This window comes from Corapipo altera, unplaced genomic scaffold (genome assembly GCF_003945725.1).
Source record: "Corapipo altera isolate COAL_440 unplaced genomic scaffold, ASM394572v1 49, whole genome shotgun sequence".
Lineage (NCBI taxonomy): Eukaryota > Metazoa > Chordata > Aves > Passeriformes > Pipridae > Corapipo > Corapipo altera.
Window position 1 is genome coordinate 112420 of NW_020884879.1, and position 6000 is coordinate 118419.

Sequence of the window (6000 nt, forward strand, 5' to 3'; positions counted from 1 at the left end):
CTAGAAAATAGATTCATTACAGGGGCATGTATTGTAAAGGGAATGTCCTACATGGTAAAATGCGCCACAGTCCCATGGTAACACGGTAGCTTATTCCTTGATTTTTTTAATCAACGCACTATTTTCCTAGGAAACATACTCTCTCTTGAGAGCTATAAATATGAAGAATAAAAAAGGATATTTTACAGAGCTGGATTGCCTTCAAGGTTTGCTTTTGATTAATGACATAATTGCATTCCTTCAAAGGATGTTATGTAAATAAGATTTTCTTTCTGACATGATGGAGTGGGGAAGGATTTAAATAATTTTAAAAGTCTTTGTCATTGCTGACTTTTTACTACTTTGACTTTGTGGAAAATGTCCGGTTGAAATCTTAGGAAGTACCTGGAGTGATCAACAGCAGTCAGAGACCTTGAAAAGTAATGAAGAAATCAGCAAAATATCTAACATTGAAATATGTAGAAAATTGGTTGGATATACTCATGGAAATGGAGTCATTAAGAAGACATAGTGTCTTTCATAAGTCAGTCAGTCAATTATGTTCCTATAGAAGTTTGAGGCATTATTTGCTCCAGCACCCATGCAGTTAGAATACTTGAGGTTAGTTCTGCAACTTTCAAATTAAATTAACACTTGTTTAATATGTTGTAAATGGTACAACTTTTGCAACTGTTTTATTGAAATTTGGGTATTTGTTTATGTGAGTTTTTTATTATATGAAACAAACTTCTCATGCAAATTTTCAAAATACAATTCATTCTCTTAGTGGAAGTGTGAGGAAAATTGTTTCATATAATGTCAACCTGATTTTCCAAGTTTTTGTAATGTTTTGAATAAATTGAAACATGTTTGGTTCGAAAATTTTAATTCCACTACAGTTAGAAAAAGTCCTTATTTTCAACTTACTCTTTCTTTACCCCGTTTCACATCAATAGAAAAAAGAAAGGGAGAAGTCACATTTTTTTTCTAATGCAAAAATAAAATTTTATTTTATGAGAAAAAACATTTTGTTCCGTAATTTGGAACCATTCTATTGGTTGCTAGCACAGCTGGGTTTTATCCACTGTTCAAGGCTTTGTATCAGTGACTTTAAGTAGTGTATTTCTGCTTAATACATACAAGTTACTTTGTAATCCAAAAGATAAGGTTGTTGCACTTCCAATTTGCAATTATGTCCAGAATTTATTTAAAATCTGGAGAAATGTGCTATTTACAGTAGCTGGATTGTTACCGACTTGGGACACTCCTATAAACCTTCCCATTCCTTCATTGATAGCAAACAGTTTTCCAGATGTAACAGAGAGGTTTGCTGTTGATTTAGATGTTTCCATTTTTGGAAGTATTGTTAATGTCATAAACTTTCTAGTTGTTAGACCATAAAGATACACATAAAGAGGCTCAATTGCCTCATGGTCTCACGTGTAAATACAGAGTTCCGCTTAATTCAATTTATCGCTAAAATGTAAGATTTAACTCATTTTGTATTAGTGAGATGTATGTTACAAAGACATTGATAAATTTCTGGCATTATGATTGCTATTTTAACAGGGGAAAACATGTTTTTTTATCTGCAACACAGGTAACATCTCATCTACTGTACATCTAAAAGCTCTGACCGAGAATGGCTTGATTCTCAGTACTGTTGACCTGCAGTTGGATTAGTATGAAATACTACTTTTTCCTACAGTGTGAGATAAACCAAGAGACTAAAAGTGAATGAGCTGTCTGTTCTTCATATTAGGTTAAGCACAGTATTGATTGTTGTCTTTTTCTTTATGTCAGTGCTGTGCTTCCACATATATCTCTAAAATCCTGGGTGTTCAGGAGCAAATGTGAATAAGAAAAGCCAGGAATTAAATTCTGGGGGCCTGGCCTCCTCCAGCATATATCGACAGAGCAGGATGTTTTGCTGCTGTATATGTCTGAGTGAACATTGATTTTGGTGCCTTACCTCCTGGGGGGCTCCTCTAGACCACTGAGCAGAAGCCCTTGCTTTTACCAGCAGGACTCTGTCCCCTAGTAACTTTGCTAATGAGGAATGGCAGAAGAAGGAGCACAACTTAGAGGAAGATGCTCTTGTGGGCACAAACCTCCGGGGTTTTATTTTTAAGGACATATGTTATCCTTTCCTGTTTTCTTTGCTCATCTGCTTTCCAGAGCTCAGGTCAAAGGCTGAAAGGCAGAACATTTGATGTGGCTTTAGTGCAGCTAATCAAGTTAGGTTTGTGTTAGTCTCCTCGCTTGGTCTCTGATAAGTAGATTGATAAGCTTGTAGAGAGTCTGCATGGGAAACGAGGTGAGGCATCAGAAGTTAAGGTGATGACGTCAACATTTGGGTTTCCTGAATGTCCACACTCAGAGGAGCCAGCCACACTAAAAAATAGAAAACATATTTCCTAAGTTTGTGCCTCCTTTGTGATAGATGGACACAGGACAGTATGCAGTTTTGCTTGGATATATGTTAACCTTTCAATGATTTTTGAGACACTTCCCTGATAGACATTTATTACTGGCTTTATTTGGGAGGGATGCCATTTTGGATGACAGGTTCTGTGTCATTGGCAGATTGGGGACATCAGAGGGTTATCAAAGAGAAGTACAGAGAGGGAAGGCCATGGAGTTGCAGGAATCCCACATTATTTTTTTGTGGGGGGAAAAGTCCCATGCTCATGGGTAGCAGGTTAAATATATAACTTCACACTCTATGAAAAGGCATCATTCCAGCTCCCAAAAGTGACTTTGACAGTTGGCTTGTGACAGTGACCAAAATGTGAAGGAATCTTGACTTTTCTTTGATGATTGAGGAAAATCCTAAAAGCAAGTTACAATTTTGAACTAAGACCCTTCACTAATGTTGCCTTAAGAGACCACAGAGAAAAAGGATGCCAGACCAATTTAGTGTAGGAGATAAGATAAAGAGAGTGGGTCCTTTAATCTCAGCCCTGAGGCCCAGGGAATACACAAGACATATGCGTGTGTCCAGGGGGTTCCACAATCTAAGGTGTTATTCCAACCAATCCCAGATCATTCACCACCCAGATCTTTCCCCCGGTACACCCTTCTGGAAATTGAGGTAGGGGGCTCTGGGACCCCCTCTTCCTCATCTTCCTCTTCGTCACAGCATGTCCAGTCCTTGGAGCTCCTCCAAAGTTCTGGGTTTTGAAGGATGCTTTGACTATGATGTATCTTGTTGTTCAAGCCAGGGTGCAAATGTTCTTAAACAGAAAGAAGGCCTACCTTGAGGGAAGTCTAAACAAGCTAAGGAATTTAGAAAGTTTGATATGAAATGGGGAAAAGGGTTGGGTAAATGTGTAAACTACTCTGCTAAAAGGTGGTATATTATACAGATACATTAAATTCTACATTTACTACACAACTACTTCTAAAATCTACAAAAGTTAAGAAAACCCAAAAAGTTCTGAGGCATCACTAGTAACAAGCCAGAAATAACTTGCTTGTAAGAACAAAAAACACTCAACCACAATACCTAATTTGATCCATTTATTTTGATAGTACTGAGTTTAACAATCTATAGATATTGTAACCCATAGGAAAAGTAATCTATTAGACAGAAACAAGCTATTAATCTGTACTCTACATAGCGAGGTAAAGTAATCAGAAAAGAATTCAGTGAAGGAGATTGAATGGGATAATGGAAAATGAGCTGCCAAAATCTGGCAGAAATTAAAAGAAAAGCTTCCCTTTCCTCAAAAGAAAAAGGATAAGTTACAAAAGGTATTTTTATAAGCAATTAAAATCATTCAGGTTCATGAGAGGGAAGAACAGCTGGCATAGGTCTGACAGTTCATGGTGTTTCAGAGTGCTGAATAAAAGTGGCCTTTGCTAAATGTGCATCTCAAGGTTTGAAGGCCTGACCAGCCATTGCTCTCAAGGCAGTCTTTAACAGACCATTGATTGTATTATTCAATTTTTCTGGAGGCTAGAACATCATAAGGAATGTGATTTACCCATTCAGCGCCATGTTCTTGGGCCCAGTTTTCTATGAGGTTGTTTTAGAAATGAGTCCCATTGACTGACTCAATTCTTTCTAGGATGAGTTACTTTTCAAGGTCCAGGATACTGTTTCAGGTCGTGGCATGGGGCACAAGACATGTTTCCAGCCATCCAGTGGTTGCTTCCACCATTGTAAATAGTGCTGGCCTTGTGGGTTTGTGGGAGTGAGATATAGTCTATCGGGCAGTCCTCCAGATATTTATATTTCAGGAAGTGTTCTCCCTTCCAAAGAGGCTCTGACCACTTGCCTTGCTAAATTGCAGCACATATTTCACTTTCATGAATAACCTGTGTGATAGTGTCCATGTTCTCCACCTGGGCAGCAATGCCTTGCCCCAACGTGGTAGCCTAGATGTGTTTACCTCTATGCTGCCAGTTGCTGTTTCCATTGCTGCAAACAACCCCACAGGGCATTTGACATCATCCATGAGTCAGTATAGAGACTAAATATTGACCATTTTTCTCATTTGGTAAAGACTGAAGCCACCTTGATTACTTTCACCTCCGCAAACTGACTTGATTCACCTTCTGCAGCAGTTTCCATACAGCCAACTGTCACTTCTGATGTTTTCCTACAATATGGCAGGACCTATTAGTAAACGTGTCATCTCTTCCTTATGGCATTCTGAGTGATCAATTCCAGATCTCTGGATGACTAAGATTTCCCATTCAAGCTCATTGTATGATCAGGACAACACACTTCATGTAGCAACAGTTACGTGATGTGTAAAGGAGACTCCTCGTTCGAACACCCAGCCCAGCACTGGCATCTGTGTTGCCAGGAGGAGCTGTGCTTCAGTACTGACTGCTTCTGAGGCAGCTCAAACTGCTTCATAAGTTGCCAGTATCTCTTTTGCAGTTGGAGGATAGGTTGCCTCAGGTCCTCTTTATCCCTAATTCCAAAAACCAGGGATCAGTCTTCACTCTCCTCTGGTGTTTTCTGAGAGAGTTGTCAGGTAGGACCATTCTCCCCAGCTGCTGTGTAGAGCATGTGCCCAGAGTGGCCTGAGGGCTACTGCATGAACTATCTCCTGTTTGATTTGTTCATAGGCTTGTCATTGCTCAGGACCCCATTTAAAATCATTCTTCTGGGTCACTTGATAGAGAGGGCTTGCAATCAGACTGTAATTTGTAACGTGCATTCCCCAAAAACCCACAATGCCTAAGAAAGTTTGTGTTTCCCTTTTACTAATTGGCAGAGAGACTCTAATTCCAAGCTATTAGGCCTGTTGTCCCAGCATCAGAGCAGCCGGGTGATAATGTGCTCACCTGGACAATGGCTGAAATCTTTTTGCATCTCCCAAAACTACCAGAGTGACAGAATACTTATTCAATTTTTTTTTTGCTAGTTTTTTTGGATTCCGCACTTGTTCAGGGATGAGCTCCCAATGGGATGTGCCCAGGGATGTGTCCACTGTCCTATGCTATTCCACACACCCTATTACTCATAGCTATCCAACCCTGGGACAGACTTCTTGTGGTATTCTTAAAAAAACAAGATCTGAAACACATTCAGAGGACATAGTAATAGGAACATGTTGATTTGTATATCCCAAGGATATTAAAAAATCTCAAGAGCTATGGTAATTACCCTGGAGAAGGAGAAGATGAAGGGAGAAGTCTGAAAAGTCCTTAACTTAGAGTGAGCACTATGTGGCAACAACCAAAATATCATTGTGTTATCAACATTATTCTCATATTAATCAAACCCCCTTGTGTTTTACGTACACCACTGTACTAGACACTAGGAAGAAAATTAACTCTATCCAAGAGAAAACCAGGACATAGGGTATCATTAACACCTTAGAAGCTCTGCACAGAGCTTTGGTCTGCAAACAATGTTCTGAGACTCTCATCAGGGCCTGGCATTGCAGATACACTGACATAACAAGGGCATCACCATACCCCAGTGACTGCAGACCCACTGCTCCCACACCAGTGAATAAGAACTGCCATCAGCTAGCCAAACCACATCAATATGTTGAG